At 36.3% G+C, this 21179-nt stretch overlaps 1 protein-coding gene and 1 long non-coding RNA gene across 5 annotated transcripts in view; one reads left to right on the forward strand and one right to left on the reverse strand.

The window, feature by feature from the left end:
• Positions 1-13760, reverse strand: part of LOC110469652 (sodium channel protein type 1 subunit alpha) — an 88792-nt gene extending 75032 nt beyond the window's left edge. For all 4 annotated transcript variants that reach the window (XM_085584339.1, XM_077785025.2, XM_077785024.2 and 1 more), the window contains exon 1: positions 13347-13760. The gene's annotated coding sequence lies outside the window, so the exon portion shown is untranslated. The remainder of the gene's footprint in view (positions 1-13346) is intronic.
• Positions 13721-21179, forward strand: part of LOC144246699 (uncharacterized) — a 93474-nt gene continuing 86015 nt past the window's right edge. The window contains exon 1 of the long non-coding RNA XR_014956545.1: positions 13721-13860. This is a non-coding gene — a long non-coding RNA (uncharacterized LOC144246699). The remainder of the gene's footprint in view (positions 13861-21179) is intronic.

Below are 21179 nucleotides of genomic sequence, written 5' to 3' on the forward strand. Positions count from 1 at the left end.
TATTATAGGCTCATAAAGGCTGAGGAGGGAAGGGACTTCTGGAGATCTGCTGTTATGTTAGAATAAAGATATTTTGCAAAATTTTCTCAGATATGTAGCTCAGGTGGGTGGAAATTATGCTTCTATAAAATGTTGCAGGCAATTTTATACTCGCTATCAAAAGCAGACAGCAATAACCTGAAATAATATCTGGCAAGCTTTCTTAATCTGGGTGTGCCTAGAAAACAGAATTTACATAACACCATAGTTCCAAAAACAGTTCTATAGAGTATACTATTTTTCAGCACATTTTAAGTATATTCCATACGTGTTTCTTTTCTCTGACCCTATATATATTATACTCATTCATTAAACAAAACCACTTTAGTCTACCTTTAAATAGTAATGCATTTTTAATGATTCATGTAAACTAGTTTCCATGTAAATATTCAGAATTATTAAAAAAAAAATAATTTTGTCTCATTCAAGTCCAGTTTGGCATCTCATTTCACAACATGCTTTCTAAATGGGTTTTGCATTTCTTGCATTTATCAGCATCTTCCACACTACAATAAAGAATCTCTCTGAAGATGTGTCCTTCCATAACATTGAGTTTAATGGAAGAAAAAGAAGATATACATTTCAGATTTCTTTTTTTTCTAACTATTAACTGTTTCTAAAGGACACTCAAGACAGTATTGCACTGCTTCCTTTGCAATTGCTAATTCAGAAGTTGCAACATTTTGTATCTATTCAATTAACATGTTGTACTAATTTGTGGATTAGTTAGCTTATTCTAAAACCATAATCTAAAAAAAATCTGCTCATGAAAATTTAATTATCTCTTCCTAGGTAGCCATATATATTTTTCATTATAGATATATATATATATAGACAATATTTATTTTGTTTGCTCCATAGCTGAGAAGCCAATTAATCAGTAGTAAGAAATACTCCTGGATCTGGGGACAAAATTCCCTGCCTTGCTATAAAGAGCTGATCCTGATGCAATTCTCACTCATTTTGGTCAGTAGTTTCCTTCCTAGCAGTTTCCCAAGGAGTCTGGGAACACTCCTCAAGAGTCAGCTCCCCCAGCAGTGCCCTGCTGACAACAGCCACTGGAGTGGTGAACACCAGACCCCTGCAGGCACAGGCCAGCACAGTGCCAGCTCGTCCTGGTCTTAACTGAACCAAAATGAGTGAAAAAAATACATTGTAACACATAGATAACTTTTCTTCGAGTAAAATTTTTCTTTCAGATAAGATGCTTCATTAATTCAGAGTAGTTGGTTTTGTAATATTTTGTTCTGAGGCAATATGAAGTTGTGAAAACATAATAAAGGGTCATCCTTTCTGGTTTATCCCCCAGTGTGTGTAAAGAGAAAATGACTTGAACTGAAAGCAAAAATACTCAGATGAAAGGTTTCTAGATTACACTTGGATCACACAGTTCCTGTTTAAGAAAAAATATTAATTTGTTGTATAACTTCTTTTTCAATTAAGCATTGTCAGTGTACCCAGTATAGAGTCATGAACAGCTCTCTGCTCTATCCATCACTGCACATTTTAAGTTTCATATATATATATATGTGTGTGGCATTATTTATGTTTCATTTTAGAAAATGAATGTATCAGACTGGGTTTCTCAGCTGTGAAAAATATGAATATGAACATTAAAAACAGAACTTTGAAATGGCTCTGGGACACTGACTTTAATCAGATTCAGAAGTGCCCTAGTTCTTTCTATAAAGAAAAACTATAAATTTAAAAATCTTTTTAATTAAATGTGTACTATTCTCCAGACAGTATGGAAAATTGATCAGATTTGCAAATATCCTTTTTCTGCCCCTTGTTACACACTTGCTATGTTCACTAGTAAAGATATGTAATCTAAGAGAACACTAAGAAATTAAGTAACTTTTAAGGACATATTTTCTACTTTTTCTTGATACATTTGAAGCATTGCAGAGTGCTTATACCATAGGATAAATATTTTCAGGGGATGTTTGTATGCTTTCATGCAATCCTAGTAAAGACAACTTTTAGTGGGTCTGTTTTGGACCCTGTATAATTTATTGTACACTGCCTGTTCTATTTCAGATATCTACTTCTTTTTGTAGACTCACAGAAAAATTGGGTTGGAAAAAAGAGATCAGAGGCCACCTAGCTCATCTTGCTGCCCAAGGCAAGACTGCTATACCTGTTTTCCAACAAATGTTTCATCTAACCTCTTCCTACAGACCTTCAGGACAAATTTCACAGATTCTCCTGACATTCTATTACAGCCCTCCACTATCTGCTTTAGTAAAATGTTTGTTCTCATATCTCATTGGATGAGCCCATTTCTTCAATCTTCTCTCCAGTCCCACCCACTCTGGCCATAGAGAGCACAAATCACCTCCAGCATTCAGCTTCTAGTGATCCACCAGCCACTTCACTTCCTGCAAAGCTGCTTACAGAGCCCTGCTGAGACATTCCTAAGAGGAGCACCTACCATCTGCATTCGGAAATACCTCCAGCACAATTTCCTCTTAACAGACAAATTCCACAATAATTTTAAACAAAGAATTTAAATGCTTCAAATAAAAAAAAAATGAATGCTCTCACTCTGAAGGGAACAACATTTGGTAACAGTACTGTAGTTGCTACTTTGATTTGTCTTCTTTCACCAATGCCATTATTAAATATAGCTATTAAATAACTGAGTCACACAAGCCTCTGCATTTACTCCTAAATTTTTATTTCTGACCTTGACAGGATTTGAGATTTGGTTTGTTTTGCTTTGTTTTACCAGGAGAATGATCATCAGTTTGTTTGATTTGTGTTACAAAGTAATTTTTAAAGAGCAAATTCTAGAAGCAAATTAAGACAGTCTCTTGAAGGAGTAAGAGAAAGATGCAGATCAGTCTGCATGTTTACAAGGTACTGATATAAATTACAAAGAGAGGGAATCAGAAGAGATAGAGCTTGGAAGATCAAACTGAACTGGGTGTTTCTGAGACTAAAAATATAAGGGTTTTGTCCTTTTCTCAGAGGCTTGTGGAAAAAAAAGAGGAAATCAATTTTAAAAGGAATGGAAACACTTTAAAATAGACCACTGGAAGGTTGATTAGAGATCCACTAGATATTGCTGAGACAGAAAGCAATGGAAACTTGGGTCCTGAAAATGCAACATAATGAGAATTTCATAGCAGAAAGAGGAAGGAGAGAGAAAACTTCTGGGTCTGATAAATTACAACAATAAATAGCAGGGTGGATTAATCAGAATTGTGGATTTTCAAATGATATTTAATATGGCAGGCAAGGTTTCTACCCAGATTTTCTTAATAAGTGCAAAATAAAATAGATTTTTTTTTTTTCAGAGCTAAACAGAATTTCAGAAGAGCACAAAAGGGGACCTGAAATCACCACACACTGGTGAAGCTGGAAGAGACAGAAATAATGACTCAATAATCAGTACAAGACAGCAATTCTAAAAACACTGAACACCCATGTATTTAGTAAAATAGCATAGTGATTTTTTCAACAAATATAACTCATATTGAATAAAAAGAGATCAGTATATTTTACAGAAATTTGAGCAACCCCAATATGAAAAGAATTATGATTTCTATGTCCACATTTGCTATTTAATTTATTTCTTCGCTCATACGAAATTTTTAGTTGTTTCCATCCAACTTCTATGTGTTTTTATGGATATAATCTACAAAGAATAAGCCTACAACTAAAAAAATGGAAGTATTATACCAGAATTATTGAGCTTTGGGAAAAAAATCTAGAGAATTTGAATTATATAGCCCATTATCTCCCTACAATATTATGTTCAGTCAGAATAAACAGTGTAGATTTTAATGGTTCAAATTTACTTTTTTCCACACATCTTAGAATAGTTCAAATTTAGGATTTTTTTCTCTTGTAGCAATGTGATCTCTTAAGTGCTCTAAAGTATTATGCTAAAAAAAGCCTAATGGTATTCCTTCTCTACTATGTCATACTGTCTCCATAACAGTGGTTGTCTTAGTTTAGAAGTGTGAATAAATACTGCTGAATTTTTAATTCATTTTTTCTTCTGCTGTAGTCATTTTGGCACCAACAGAAAGTCTACAGGTCAAATACAGGACTCTTGAGGAATCCCACTGCCTCCCACCTGATAAGCTGTTATCAATGAAGAAAAATAAGGCAGAATATGTTTCTGTTACTGGAAAACAATCCATAATTCTCTTCACTATATTTAGTCCAAAAGACAAAAAATGTTTTCTCACAGATGAGCTGGGACTGGAGTTTATAAAATGAATAAAATGAAGGAAAAGAAATTAATCCATAAGAGTGTTACAGTTTTAAATGCACACAGAAAACTAAGATCAAGTTTTCTGCCTCTTCTCAAAAGAATTTGCAAAGTAACCACTTCATTATTAACAGACTATTTCTCATAATTTAAGGAGAAGAACACTCACACATAGTTAAGCTCATTACTCCAATTTTGGGCAGCCAAAAATGATAGAGAAGGATTTGTAAAATATCATTTAAAGCACAAAATTCAGTGCAAAGCTATGTGGGTTTGCCCATTAAATATGGTGTGTTCTGTCATGAACATGTCCAAAACTCTGGAATTAGGATTTACATGCTGGAAGGATGCAGTGAATGTGGATAGCAGCAGCACTGTCATCCTTAAAAGCAACAACAGCCAGTTGTCCTGGCATTGGGTAGTGCATTGAGTGCATATTCATAAATATTGTGAAGGTTTTCTAAGTCATGGCCTTCTTCATTTTCAGAATAAAAGAATCTGTAATTAATTTTAGCTTCTCAGCTGTTGATGATTACAACTTCTGAAACTTCAAAGCAAGTTTAGGTTTTTATATGATAATTTCAACAAAGGTTTCAGTGATCAATAATAACTACCCTTGTCCCTATATAAAGTACTGTTTCAAACAGCTGATAGGATATATATTTTCTTGATATACATTTATCCATATCATTATTCTATAAGTCATCATAGACTTTTAGATTTTTTTTATTTTTGGTACCATATTGTTTGCAAATTGTGGTTGTTTTCCTAGAATTTCACTAGAATTATTCTGATTAGACTATGCCTTATGCAAGCTCTTAATTCCCCTAATTCCCTGTCCCACTCCCCTTGATACCTCCTTTAAAATAATGAAAACTTTCTGACAAACTGAAGACAGCCAGTTTAAAGCTGCTTGTCTCTAACTTGCTTCCCAGTGTCTAAATACTTCAGCAAAAATTCAAGATCACACAAACTAGGCTCAGCAGAATAAAGTATCAGGGTGTCAGTCTTGACAGCAATCCTGTTATTGTTTTGCATTAGATTTCAGAATAATTTTTAGCACAGCCTTTTTTCTTTTGTACTTGACATCAACACATTGGTCAGGCATGAAAAACACAATAAACAAGGTAGGTGCAGTTCAAAAATGCAACACTAACATCAGCCAGTATAGCTCAGGAGTCTGACACCATAACCACAAAATAAACATTTCTGTAAAAAATAGAGTTGAAGAGGTCCTCAGTAGGGACAGAAAACACCAACCCATTTTGAAATAGTGCTGAGTCAGTAACAACAACTCCCTCAAAGCGGGGCTGAGCAAACAGCCCAGTCCCAGGTAATTAGCACAGTGGGATCCTTTGAAACACATACCTCAGACAAGCAGCAGAGAAGAAATCCAGTTGAGAAAAGACAGAGCTTGAAGCCCACCTGGCAAATTTCTTGTGCTGTTTGAAAAAGCAAGATGGCTCAGCCAATGAACCAGCCATAGCTACAGCCTTAGAGGCAGCCCTGGTCAGTGTGCAAGGCAAGGTAAGCACTGCCAGCAGTGCACCTGGTCAGAAAGACTGAGGGCAGAGGGAGGGAGGGACACAAGAGAGGGCTGCCCTTCTTCCTCTGGCAAAACATTTGTGTGAAGCATTTAGCCTTTAAGCAGTGCTTCTCCATGGGAATAAAAACTGTACATTCCTGCAGTGCTTGCTTTAGGCTTTAATATGTCTTCCATGAGAAGGAAGAATACAACCTCTCTTATCTTCCAAAAAGTTCAGGGGAAAATATGTAATAATATAAACAAAATCACCCTCCAGCAAAAAGGCAAACACCCAAAACTATAAGGCCACTGAAACACATATTGTAACAAAATGCTGAGATGCCAAAAAGAACTGACTGCAGCTTGAAAAACATTTTTGAAGCAAAATACCCAAAATTTCTCCTTAAATTTCTGCTTAAAAGTAACTATAAAGCAAGCATTAAAAAAAAAAAAAAAAAAAAAAAAAGAAAGGGAAGGGAGGTTGGGGTGGGGAATCCATGCTGATTGCTCACATAAATGCACTAAAGTCTAGGATTTACCATCCTTCTGGCTTACCTGATAAAACTGGAATTTCAAAAGCATTATGATAAAAAAAGTAAAAAAAACCTCCAGGAGATAGTGATGATGAAATGCTTGAAATTCTAATAAAGGTATTCAGATTCTCAGTTTCAAAAGATTTAAAAGTGTTATAAATTGCTGCATTCTCATTGAGAAGGGAAAAATAAAAAGACCTCTGCAGTACCTTCTCTGCTTTGTTCTCAGCATCCTGTTCTGAGGCTCACTCTATAGTACCTAATACAAATCAGCAAATAGCAAGGGAAAGAAAATAGAGGGGGAAGGGAGGAGGGTAAAGAGAGACAGAAAGGAGGGTAGAGATAGAAAGAAAAGGAAAAAAAAAAAGATACTAAGCCATCACCTTAAAGGACAGCCCCATCTATCGGTAAAAGCAAAGAACCGCTGTAAAAGACTGCTTTTATAGAGATTTCCTGACCTAAACGAGACTGAAAATCTGCAACTCCATTATCCTTCAGGGAGGGACAAAGGGCAGGGATAGCGCTGAGAAGTAGATTTCTTTATCCAGTGTTAAATGAGCTAAGGTTTTCAGTAATTTAAATTTCTTTTCAGTTAATTACTTGTCTCTGAAGCGTCTGAAGAAAATAGTTTGCGTTAGTCTCAGCCCCTTACGAAAGCACCAGAAACCTTTCCAGGTCAGCCTCTGACATGTCGCAGATAAATGCTACCTGTCCTCTGTCTCATCTTACACCTGCCCACTGAGGACTGGTGGGAGATTCGACCTCATCAGTCATGCCTTCAGTTACCAAAAAAAAAGGGATTTTAGCCTGAGTCCCGTGACGGGTCCATCCATTCCAGCCTGCACTGCTAATCACGCCGCTGGTGCGACTGCCACGTCAGCTCTATGCATCCCCCTGGATGCAGATGGCAGCTGCGCAGCCAAATCTGGAACCTAGACAAAAAAAGGCTCCTTTTTAATATTCAGGCTCCTAAGTAACAGTAACTGCTAACACAATGAACCCCATCTGCATTGGATCAGCCTCAGCTGGAGCTAAATCAGCGTTCTGTATTTCCTATTTTGCTGTAGTGACCGATGAAATAAAAGTGGGGATGGCCACGAGTGAACACTTGTGCAAGCCCCAGTGCCTGCCACGCTGGGCAGGGGTGGGCACAGACTGGGAGGAAAGGAAAGGAGAAGGCAGTGACTGCCAAGGTGAGAGGTGTGTGGAAGGGAAGCTAAAAATAACATTGCATTTCTTTCGCTGCTCAATACCATTTCTGCATCTGAAGATGGAAGAATATGTATCTAATTAATACCTGTGGGCAATGAGGCATATCTATAACAGACACTTAATGTTAACCTCTGATTCAGTGACCTCAAGCAGCTTTAATTAATTTTGTGCCTTAGAGTCAATTCCTATATTCTGATATGGGTTTTTTTCTAGTATTTTTACATCATGATGTTTTGATTGCTTAAAGTTTGCTTGAATCCAAGCTATGTGAATCAGAATTTTTCCACCTCCCAGTGGTGACCTGAGGTTCTTGTGCCTTCACAAGAAGCACTTGGAATTCTCTCAGTATAACACCTAATTTTCAAGCATTTATCAGCACAGAATGTTATGAACAATTGTTCTAATAATGAAATCTAATCACACAATTTTAAAGTATGTTGTCTTCAAATATTGCAGTGATTAAAAGGACACCACAAGCAAGTATATGACGCTAAATATTTAGTTAAAACACGCCATAATAGATTCAAATACAAATACTAAAATGTGACATAGAAATGGTAAGACCAAATGGACACAACCATTCAACTTGTCTCCTTTGAATACATCTGAGCTCTGATTTACAAAGACCTCACATGCTTTCATCTTTCACAGCTGTCATGACCACCAGTTTCTAATATAACTTTTCTACTAGCACTACTGGTAGGTTGCTAAGTGACTCAGGCAGATCCTCTTTACCCACAAGCAGGTTGAGTCTATGATCTTCAGGTAGAAAGAACTTCATATAATTTTCTCAATATTAGCAGTTGGTAGTTCAATTGTTTGGTCCTTTCTTGGGTACAATTCTAAAGGCAGATTCATGTGTTTTTCATATATTTGCAAAGCTCTTTGGGACCATGCAGAGCGTTTGCAGGTGACAAATGACTTCGTAGCACTAGTAACACACCTGACTCAGAAGCCTAAAAATTTTAAATACTAATCAGATGTTCAGATACAATTGCTGGTACCAACTGATCATTCCCAGAAATCTTTCTGTTCATGAAAGATGTTTCTGGAAATGATAAATTGTCAGGTGTTTATAAACATACATTCATTACAAGGATAAAAGGTAACATATTTGCATTTGTGTGTCATCAGACACACATATGACATGTTACAGGCATAGTTCCTTTCAAATATTGCACTTTGAAATGAAATAAACATGACAAAATTAAACACTGAACTAGGAACAAATGAACTAAGACACCATTCTTTAAGCATTGGATGATTAATATGACCACTGACTTTGAGAAATCTCCAAGTATCATAAATAGAATGCTGAAAGCTGCTTTTTCCAAGCAGATTTCTCATGGCTACAATTTCACTGCTCACAGTATAACTAGGTGCTCAAATTCAGCTCCAGCAGCTCACGTTATCAGGAAAATTGATAGGGTTTCTAATTATCTTAACAAACTTCTTTGGTGGTTTCCTGAACCAGACTGTCATCTGTTATGGGGTTTGAGAGAGATTTGATCAACACAACAGCAACTTCTTTCCAACTGCTAAAGAGCTATATCCCATTAATTCTTTTATATATTGCACCACATCTAAAGAAAATGAAAAAGCTATAGATTTCTCAGCCAGAGCTGCTCCAATACTAAGATAGATGGAAAGTTAGTAAACAAAACATTGTTTCCCTTTCTTCTCCTCCCCAAAATCTAATATTTGCCTTTTTTACCATCTATAAACAAACAGTAAACTGCTAACAGCCAGTCAAATCATTTCTGAAAGCAAGCGAGTCCGGGACACTCATTGCATTCTCTTTTGAAGCCTTTGAGCAGTTCTTTGTGCAGGTGTGGTGACCGGTCCCTCCCTAGTGCCCGAGGATGGGCACGGGCTGGCGCAGCCGGCAGCGAGAGCCCCTCGTGCCAGCAGAGCAGGGGCACAGCTGCCAGGCACAGCTCCAGAGCAGCCGCGAGCCTGCAGTCCTGCGGATCGCAGACTCTGCAGACCTGCCCACTTTGCACTAATGGGCATCTGTGGTTCACGGGTCCTCATATACATTTTGACCAGTCCTACCTCAGGAACACTGTGTAATATTTAAGAGCCCTGGTGAAGAGCAGCGCAGTAAGATTTTGGCTCAAGAGCCTTAGTGATCACCAGGCATTAGGAGAGTCTGTTATTCTTCAGCACATGAAAAGATTCATCTGGAAGTCCTTCTCTAGTGCCCCCCTGCAGCACAGTTCTCTTTCTGAAAAGACCTTATAGTGAACTGTAAATTAATTAAAAAGAGAATGTAGGTTTATTTGTCTCTATCCTTCAGCATTTTTGCTGCAACCAACAACTATGTTTCAGCATTTTTTTGCTGCAAACATAGTTGTGTACAATGTAGAGAAACCTTCAAAATTAACCTGATAAGTTCAGATGTTCAGCCATGGCAAGTAAACCACAAGAGCAACAATGCAGAATGATATGTTCAATTAATAAAGTGCTAAGAGTAATATATAAATATATGTGTCTTTTTAATGAAAGTTTGTCAGGTACCTTTCATTTACCAAAATATTTAAAACAAATATCCCTTGATTCTTTATAGTATCTCTTTCTAGTGTTCTAGTAATGAATTCTGTGAATTACAGGGGGTGTGGAAAACAGCTAATGGAGTAATTATCTAATAGATAAGGGATTAGCCAACCAAGATCTTCTGTGGACACGCTGGTGAATATCATGATCCAAGGGACATTTTCTAAACTTGTGAACCAATTGGACTGCAGTCACAGAAGTGCTATCCAAGGAGTTTAGGATGGGAAAACATCATAATGGAGACCCAGGACCTGAAAAATGAGACAAACTGTAGCAACACAGAAGACTGCATCCAACCAGTTTCAAGGAAGAGCAAGGAAAACCTCTGAATAAAAAGCAGAGTAACTTTTTGCACAAGGAACAAAGCACATCTGTCAGCTTCCAGCTATTTTCAGAATAGGTAGAGCACATTTCTACAATAGATTTTGTCACATTAGGAATATTTTTGTGTACTAGATGCAAATAAAAATTGTCAGTTCTAGACAGTGAAAGATCTGCATATGTGAGCCCAAATTAAATGGAAAGCTTGTCAACTATACTACTACTAGTCATATATAGTTGTTACATGATATAAACTAACACACTAGTATTTTTAGTCTTTCCTTTTCAAGTTAGCACTAATTCAGCAATTGTGTGTCATCACAATATGCATTTCAACTACTCAACTAAAAACGGACAGATAAAGTCTGAGATCTGAATAACTTATTTGACACACTTTGGCATTGTTTCCATGCTTGTCAGTGTAATTTCCATAACTACAAAGAGAGCAAAGAAACTCCTTTGCAGTACAGAAATTTCTAGTGCTCAGAAAAAAGAGAAAAAATTGTCATAAAATCCAGCTGCATACTGTGATTTGGGGAAATATAAAGAATATTGAAAGCAAGCTACTGATGTAGCCATGAATTGGACAATTCCAGTAAACCACAGAAATATACCAGGAGGAGGTACTGACCACTAACAACCAATATCCTGCATTGTAGTGGGTTCAAAACATATTTAACAGCTCAGATTCAAGTTCTCAGACCCGAAGTGACATGCCAGAATATGAGATATATGCATACACTTGGGAAACACTTTGTGTCCTGCTGTAGTGTCTGAAGCTTGCTATTCTGAGAAGTACTTTGTGCCCTGCTATGGACCATGATGCAAAAAATAAGAAGCCCACTATACATTTAAAGACAATAAAGCTGTTTTTTCTTCTTCTAATTGAATAGATATGTTATTAATACTCCTTGAGCCTGTAAGAAAATACCTCAAGCACCCACACTTGAAATGGGATGGAACACAGTGTACTCATATATAATAGCGTAACTATTTTAGAACACTTCATGCAGCAAGAGACAAAGAATGTGAAGTACATCATTAGAAAAATTCATGGTACCCAGCAGTTTTGTTCTAAGTTCCTATACTATGCTATTATTTTAAGTTCGTTTGAAAGACATACTTCTGTACTTTGAAGTCTGAAGTGGTATCTATAAAATATTATACAATGTAATGTACTGCATTGCAACAGAGGTATTATCAAGATACCAAAAATGAGCTACACTTTCTTAACCTAACTTTCACAATGTAATTAATGAAGGCAGCAGACTGGTATATCTAATAAATCACAGCATAGGTCTATATGACTGTCATTACAAAAAAAAAAGTAACTGGTAAGGTAAGACCATGATGAAAATACAACTGACTGCTTGGCAGCTCTTTTCCAGAGAAAGAGAGCTTTCAAAGACAATAAGAATATGATAAAACAATCCACCCCACTTCAGAGCAAGTGTTGAAATTAAAGTCTATTAGTTATTTCTAGAACAATGTGAAGAACAACTAGTTTTTTATGAGGAGGGAAAAACACATTTAAAAGGCTTCCAACTTCCATTCTTCCCATCAACATTAGTTTTAATGTGATATTAATACATAAACTTATGTAAATATCCAACCTTATTTTGTTTTAAGGGACCTTGGCATTTACACTTAAAGTGAGCAGTTACCCATTAGACATGAAAATTTTTTCAATGCCATATTGTAAATTGTCAACAATTTTGCATTCATAATTTACTATTTTGACACTCATTACCATAATAAAAACACCACTATTTAAAATTTTGTATTAAAAGAAATCTTGGCAGTAAGGTGTTAAATGCAGTGCATTGATAAAAATGCTGACCAAAGTTCCTCTTGGTTTTGTTTTTTTTTGTTTTTTTTTACTATATATTCCTAGGATTTTTCAATTCATTAATGTATCTTAATTTTGTATTAATTTTCACAAATTTCTGGGTCCCATGAAGGAGACTCACTGTATCACAGAACAAAAAAGTTGCTGTCCAAGGTACTGCACAAAGACAGTGTTCCAATTAATCTGCCAAATGTGTTTAAAATGTTTTCAGATTTATTAGCTGTCCGTAGCAAGCAAGCCAGCCTTGCTGAAATTCCATATTTGATACTGCAGTATCAGTGTTATGCTGTTACTTTCCAGGGCCTCTTCTACTGCATTCCAGTATGATCAGACATTCCAGCACCTGACAATACCCAGTATGTATAATTAAGGACAAACCTGTTCTAGTCTTTGTTACAGACTGATTTTCAGCAGGGTTGAAATACAAGAAAAAGGCTTTGAATTCTACATTGTGCAGGAATAAAAGCTACCCTCTAGTATAAATCTAGCTCCCATGTACTGTTCTGGCATTCTGCAGAGCAATCGCTAAACATAATTTTATCTGCAGTATTCACCTTACATATCCCAGAAGCATAAAGGTTCACACATGCATGCAGTACATAGCAAATAGCATCCAGGGTTTAATTGCTGCTTCAAAAAATAATCATAGAGTATAAGAAAATTAAATACAATTTTTGTTTCCTTTGTTATGTTTAATAGGAGAAGCGTATTTGTAATTTGCAAGGTTAAAAACAAATGTAACAGCCAAGAACTGCAGTAAACCTCTCAGAGCTAATAGCAATGTGCAATAATGCTTTCCCACACCATCTTCAAGCAAATGGATTTAATTCACTGCTTAATCAGTCAAATTAACACTAATCCCCGTATGGTTAGAAAGGATACTTCTAAACAAACCCAATTTATGGTTTATTTATTTGCAAAGTGTCTTAAAGCCGAGATACCTAGAAGAACTACTGTGTTAATTCAATCATGCTGACAGAGCTGGTTTCACCTAAGAAATTTTCTCTGCAATTCACAGCATGGCTGACAGCTATCTGCATAGAAAAGCAGCACAGTAACCATTCAAATCATGCAAAAAACACTCACCCAAGAAGATGTAGCAAAGATGAGGATCCAGCTTCCAGACCCCATGAAGCTGAGGGAGCAATCCAGCAGCCTGCTCAGGCCGGCAGTGCCTCTCCTACACTTGACCTAGACTGCCTTACATAATGAGGAATCAGTGCTGTATCCTGTGTGGAGGAGCAAGCTGAATGTCATCACTGGCAGAAGTCGGGAGAACTGGCAGCAGGCAGGCTGGTAGTTAGCATGGAGATCACGAAGTCTGCTTTCCCTGCCTGCTCTGGGAGAAAAGACAAGAAGAGCTCAGCAATGCTGCTGTCATTGCTCCCCTGGAAGGAATGACCGGAAGGAGTGAGGGTGTTCCAAATGTGAGGCAGACAGCAGTGAGCACCGGAGCTGCAGCTGTACCTGCTCCAAGGCAGCAGAGCTCCTGTCACACGGTGTCTGCAGGGCTGCTCAGCTGCAGCTGCAGCAGAGCAACAGCGCGGCGCCGAGAGACACACTGCTGCTGCACACCTCTGCCTGGCCGTGCCTCACTGGGGTGAGTAGAAGGAGAAAGTCTGGGATTAATTTCCAAAGGGAATTGCTATTCCCTCCAATGAGTCTTACTGCATGCAGGTTAGTTTCTGGAAACTAACCATTTTTTACCTGTTGTACGTGGTGTTGCAGGGGTTAAATTGCTTCTATTACAGAGGTTTGATTTTTTTATCAAACCTCTATATAACAGAGATATATTATCTGTTGTGAAGATATTTACCATCATTTATGGTGTTTCTTTGCTTTTGTTTTTTCTTTTTTCTTGAGAGAAGTCTTGGTATATTTCGTAGTTTATTATTATTTGGGTCATATCAACAATTCTGTGCAGGGCACAACAGGAGAAAAGTACTCAGGCTTAGCCAGCCATTACAACGTACACAACCTTGTTTACAAAAATCGCTTTATATAAATTAAAACTACTACATATAACTTGTATTCCATAATTTATTTAATTTTTAATACTTCAATAGTAACTAAAGACCATTAAATACATATAATGAATATATAAATTATTATTGAATTAATATTTTGATTGATAAAGTTTCTCTTTAAAAATTAAGGCAAAGGTTTCACCAAGATGTTTTGTGGTTTATATTTGAGACTGCTTGATTAGACATAATCAAGAATAAATGCAACTGGACACATTTGGCAACATTTAAAGACAGGTCAGGAAGAAAAGTTTTAAGTCTCAATGTGGAACATTGACTGGGGTTTACAGAAGTCAGGCGAGGTGCAGACTCTATTATTATTAGTTATTTCCTTACCAAACTAAACATGACTTGAGCTCTGGTCTCAAAAGGAAAATCAAGGTGAAAGAGATAAAAATAATACAAATTTTTGTCTTCCAAATCTATTTAATTTATATTTCTCCTTTCAAGATAAACTTACAATGATTTTTCAATCAAATTTGATCAAGTAAAAAAAATGTTTGGTTTTCACTGGTTTTGAAGTTATATTTTGGTTATATTTTCACTGTCTCTTGCTGGATGCTTTCTTCTTTCCTTTCTTGAGAATTAAAAAAAAAAAGGAAAAAGAGAAAAAAAATCAGAAGCATTTGATATAAGAGGCAGATCAGTAATAAGACCTATAGCTAGCATACCCTGAGTTAAGTAGAATGCAAAAAACTAAAAAAAAGCAAGAAAAATATAATTTGAGAATTATTTTTAAAAAACAATTGCTTTTGTATTTGAAATCAGTAACTATTTTTCCAATCTTCAGAAAATAACATTAAAAATACCTTGGTGTATTTATCTTTTCACATATTGGTTTAGAATGTTAATGAGGAGTACCTATTAAAACTTTACATAATTTGTATGTACCAACCTCTACTTTTGGTGTGCTTTAAGTGTTAAATAAGAGTGCTTGCTTTAGAAAAAAATCTGTTTGCATATTTGGCTTGGGTTAATCAAGAGCTGACAACATCATGACCTGTGTTAGGCTTTGGAAACATACAAGGGCAGTTTAATTAAGATGCAAAACCAGCAATTCAGTTGGTCACGCCACTCCAAACAGCAAAGCAGACAAAGTACTCACCTAAAGCAAGCTCAGGTGCCTCCACAGCCATGGCACTGGACAGGACAGTCCAACTAGAGATAACCAAATGTTGACTGCACTGGGCAGAAAAATAAAGAAATTTCATCAGTAACTGCAAGTTACCCAACCCAATCCACAGAAATTGAGTAGAAAAGGCTACCTAAATGAACAGAATGCAAATTTGGCTGGCAGCATTGCAAAGGCAATATACAGTTTGCTTGATGTTGCAGTTCAGGCAAACTTGTCTAAGTTTGGTAAAGCTGATCCATCTTTGAGCTAAACAATGAATCAGATATTCCTTCAAAATTTTCCAGTCTTATTTCATATGATATTTCCTTTAACTGTGCATCCAATCAGAGAACAACCTCATTACAGTCTGTTCTCATGAGGATAAGTAAATCCAGTGCAATAGTTTGCAAACATTAAGATTTGTCATTCAACATACACCTGAGAGCCATAGCTTTTGTCTGGAGTATAAATACTGTTTACTTCTCTCAGGCAGTAGCCAAATTGCTCTTCCATTGAGCCACAGTACTTTTCAGTTTACAGTAACTCCTACAAGCATTTTTCCTTGGGTCTAATCTGCTGGCAAGTCAAGACTAAACAGAAATTGATACAGAAATTGCTGACACATAGGTTTCCAGCAAAATACTCTTTCAGAGCCAGCTGCACTGGTAATGTGAGTATTAATGTCTAATACTTCACAATGGTAAGAAATAAGTCAAGTTTATATAATAGTCAACTAGCAAATTAATTATTCTGATGTCTCAGCAGATAGATGGTCAAAGTAAATAAAGTAAATGCAGTTTGAAAAAATCCTTTTTAAAACTGCAGTCTTTTGAAAATTATTCCAGAAAAGTCTGCTGATTGGAAAAGAAGAATGGACTAGACAACTCCTCATGAGGATGGAGCTGAAAATATGAATGTTTGGGGGCTTAATGTGAGGAACAATCTAAACTCTTGCTACACACGTTACAAAGATAATGCTAGTCATCATTACAGAAGACTGTAAACCTATGAGACAAATCCTGGAATTGTTCTTTTATGGACAATACGGCAATAGAGGTTTGCAGTGCTTGTCAGTAAATTGCCCTTACTTGCTGAATTTATTTCCATAAGGTCCTTTCTATTCCATGCTGAAATGAAGGAAGCAGTATCTCATAGACCTTACTCCTGCCAACAACCTTGAGTAAACAGGACAATTTTTTTTTAGACACCTTGCTCTTAAGATGCCTTGCACATAAATAAATCATTGCTTGAGGTTTGCTCATACTAATATAGATTCCATTTGGGATCTGCTGAAACATTAAAATGCTCTGCTATCAGTGACTGGAGAGACAACTACAATATCTTGTGGTGCAGGTTTTTGGTGTTTTTTCCATCCTCCTAGGTGACCTTTCTTTCTTTTCTCAAAATAATTTATCACTTGTGTTCCTGAACAACCTGCACAAATGAGTCATGCTGAAATGTGTAAACAATGGCTCAAAGATGTCAAAAAATAGACTCCTGCCTTTAGACTCAATTTCACATACACCTATAAATGGAGGAGGAGGGGAATTCCTTACAGGTGTCCTTTACCCAAGCCTCTCTGAAGACTTTGGCCATTTCTCTGTATGTGCTAATTCTGTAAGCAAAAACTATAACACAGACCTCCTTTTTGAAAGAGCTAGCAAAACCTCTTGATTTCTTTCTTCAAATATTATTTAGCAGCCCAAGACCTCAATTTACTCTGCATATATTATTTTATTATTTGATCCGGTCATATCACAATGAAGACCACTGGAGAACTGTCAAAGAGAGGAATGTTTTTCTCTTTTAGTTGACTAAACTTCCTGCTATCTGACTAATGCCAATATTCAAATAGACAGAAGAACATCTCTAAATACCGTTTTGTCCTTAAATGATACTTTACCAAACTTGCAACTGAATTAAAGAGCATTTTAAAAAGTGATCATAGTTCCAAACAAATTGTACCATTTAGATATTAAGAGGTCAATATTTTCAAGCCTCTTTTCCTTAGCATTTGACAATATTTAGTATCCTACTTATTTACAAGAAGGTCCCTGATTTTCACCCAAAAGATGAAGTATTCCAGTCATGAATTCTTGAATTCAGTGGCTACTCCTCAGATGGGTATCACTAATTTTGTGCTCACATGCAATTTCTGATATTTAACAATATAAATTATCCTAGAAAACAACTGAAAAATTATAATCCAATTAAGCATAAAAACCTTCTACAATTAAACTAAGAACTTTAAATAGGTCAAGGTCACAGTAATCTGAATATTCATGGACTGTTCTTTCATTTCTCTTTGATATCTCTTCCTCTACAATAAAACTAGCTATGATAGTGCTTTAAATTCCTTTTCAAGATTCTTTGTAAGATTTATAGGGTTGCCTATTTTACCTCTGAGAGTGCCTATAAACTGATTTCCCAAGTGACTATTTTTGTACTTATCTCATAAAAAAAACCATCTGCTGTTTTGCATATTAATACTAAAAGAGAATGGCAAAATAGGAGGAAAGAAAAAAGTTGAAAAATGAAAAAGCAGTTAATTAGCTATTCAATAAATATGCCTATTTATTTTGAGTAAATGAATGATTTTTATCAACTGAAAATAATTAGTACTGGCAGGCTTTTCTGTTGGATTTTCTTGTGCCACTGATTCCAGAATGTTGAATTTAGATTTTAATTATTTTTAGTGTCTCCCTAAACTAGCTTTTATGAGCCTAAGAGCGAGAAAGGAACCACACTTAGTTTTGGAGATCAAGTTGTCAGTCATCCATCAGAACATTTCTAGAAACTGTAGTGGTAGTACCTTAAACTCCAAGCCATAAGTTATTGATGCCTAAGAAGAGTATCAGGCAAAACAGATTTATGGTTCAGCATAATAAATGTACCATTAGCACTAAAAGCAATAAGGTGCCTCTTTTTTTTCTTCTTCTTTTTTCCCCCCCACAAACCCTTCCTAAATAGCCACCAGAATGCACCATTTGTGATATTGATTTAACAGATGCAGAACTGGCTAACACAAAATCCTGAAGGATCTACTACATCAAACATGTTCACAAGACTGGTTATCCCCTCTAGCAACACATGAAGATACAAACAGTACCCACTTTTAGCTAAAAGGCATAAATTCATCACTTCAATTTCATTCTGGATCCAAGTACCCTCTTTTTGTCTTTCATTAATTGACATGGGCCCAGACCAGTCAAACAAACTATTTTACTTTCATTAAGTTTTAATGTCTTTTCCAGTCTTTGAAGTATCTGTATTTTGGGGAAGAAAACAAAAATAAATCAGATATAAATCTTTAAATAGTTCTTGTACTTTGCTTTTTCACAAATTTTAGAAATATGATTAATAACTGCAGGGTAAAAAAAGGGTGGGTGACCTGTTAAATGTTTTCAATAGACTTCTTTGATTCCCACCAAAGAAATTGTTCCAGCTCCTGTACTGTTGTTCCTCTTATTCCCATCATTTGGATGCTTCTAGGAAATAATGCAGATTCCCTTTTGGCTTCTTGCTTTTCTTCCCAAGATATTCCTAGTCACTTGGACATAGTTTGCAATGAGAGCTTACAATTATGCATATAAGTAGACTGTGTCTCAGGTAATTTTCAAGTCTCTAGTGTCAGTAGGTATTTTTCACAGAGGACTTATTGAGCAGTAAGCAATGATCTTCAGGTCAGGTATTCCCCATCCAAATTTTCAACTTGCACACTACAAGCTCTCATAGGCAAAAGACTGTTCAGCCTTCAGACTAGGCAGAGTTAAATATGGATGATGCCCAAGCATCTAGGTCAGAGTGTGCTTCTGTCTTCATTTCTCCTTCGCCAACCCAAAGACGAAGCTTAGTAAGAACAAGACAAGTCTTTTAGAATAATACCTGAGCACTAAACACATCAACTTTCATTCAGAGCTGAATGATACAGTGGTCAAATGCACCAGATGTCCCAAATACCTGTGCATTGAGGGTAGTCCCTTGCAGAGCAGGAGGCTGTGTTATTCTGCAAATCCCAGGTCTGAGGTTCCAGTCCTTTGCTGATTGATAACCACTGTTTTATTATTTACAAAGCAAGATACATCCTTGCCAACACCTTAGGTTTGCATACACATTTCACACTTAAGTGATCCTTTGTCTAATGTTGAGCTTAGCAGCACTGCACAAAAGCGTTTAAAAATATATGAATACTATCTCATCTAAAGAAAATTCAGTAACTTCTAGAATGCCTTGTTTAAAAACATCCGTTTTATCTGTCAGAATAAGTATTATTTTGGTTACCATTAATTGATTTTTCATTTAAGTAAACTCTGAAATAAAAACAACACAATAATTGCATAATCAAGGATAGTATTTTGAAGTTTGCAGGACAAAGAGACATGAGAGTCTGTTGTATTTGCTTATCCTGCTCATCTTTTTGATGTAGCTATCTCTTTTTCCTTCCCTTATGTGACAAAGTAACTTAAATGTCCTTGTAAGGCACTATGGCTTGATTTCAGCCAGAGTAAATCAAACAAACAAAACCAGCCATAAACAGACAAAAGCAATGCCTAAAATGCCTCGTCATCAAATGATATTAGCTCTTTATGCTAATCTCTTCAAAGTGATTCCACACTCTAAAGCAATATCTGAGAGAAACCTGCTGAAGAAGTCCTCTCTTTCTCAATCATTCCTAGTGGGTAATTCTTCAAAATTCAACTGTATATAGTCCTTAGAGGTCAATAAGGGTAAATAGTTTTCTATTCTGCTCCTATTTTTAACAGGTCACCTTAGGTGAATTCAGCAATTTCTATTGTTTAAGGTACTTTAATGAAGGAAAATTATTTTCTTGATCATATTTACTTTAACAGTTTTAAACTTTTATTAGAAGCTGCGGCAACGTGACCTTGAGAAAGACATGTTTCTACTCTTCCTTATTCAATTGCTTACAGTGAAGTATTGGGATGCCTATCACAGTCCTGACAGAGACCATCTTCCTCCCAGAACCAGTATCTCAATTTATGTTAGCTTTGAACCATTGCCTTGGATTTTGGTCTCCCTTGTGCCCAAAGGTGGATGTGCAAAGGAAATCAAGCAATGCAAATATCTTTTCTTTCTCTTTTGCCTGAGAAAACTGGCTGAAGCCTTCTGAAAGCTCCAGGTCTAAACAGAGTCCTCTGGGAAGGACATTGAGCTCTCTCACAACACGTCAGAACTTCTGTGGAACTCGAACAGAATCATAGAATGATTTAGGCTGGAAAAGACCTCTAACATGACATCCAACCATTAACCCAGCACCACTGTGTCCACCACTAAACCATGTCCCCAAGTGCCATTAGAATAGAAACTAGAACAGAAACATTTATAGGACATTCTGCCCATAACTGAAGCTCTCAAACCTTCCTGCAGGATTTCTGTTTTGATTCACCAGCTTCCTGAAAACACTGTTTTCCACTGAGTTTCATTACTTCCTCCTTTAAGACTAAGAGAACAAGATGACTAATTTTTATTTTTCCTTTTTTAACATAGCATTTATGTGAGGATACTTGAGCTTCAGTAGGGTTACCCTGATTTTGGTTCTGAGGCTATATTGATATTTTATTTCTGCAGCCTATGTCTCCCCATCTTTTTTACTCTGAGTCTGCTGGAATAGCCATGTCAGTCTAGAATTGGAGCAGTATGATAAAATCTGCCATTGCCAAGAGCTGTTCTTAAGCATTTTCAACAGCAACATAGAAAAGAATGTCAATCCATGTTAAATTTACTTTATTGCAGCCACATTCAGATAATGCAGTAATTTTA

The sequence above is a fragment of the Lonchura striata genome, chromosome 7 (genome assembly GCF_050655825.1).
Source record: "Lonchura striata isolate lonStrDom1 chromosome 7, ASM5065582v1, whole genome shotgun sequence".
NCBI classification, from domain to species: Eukaryota; Metazoa; Chordata; class Aves; order Passeriformes; family Estrildidae; genus Lonchura; species Lonchura striata.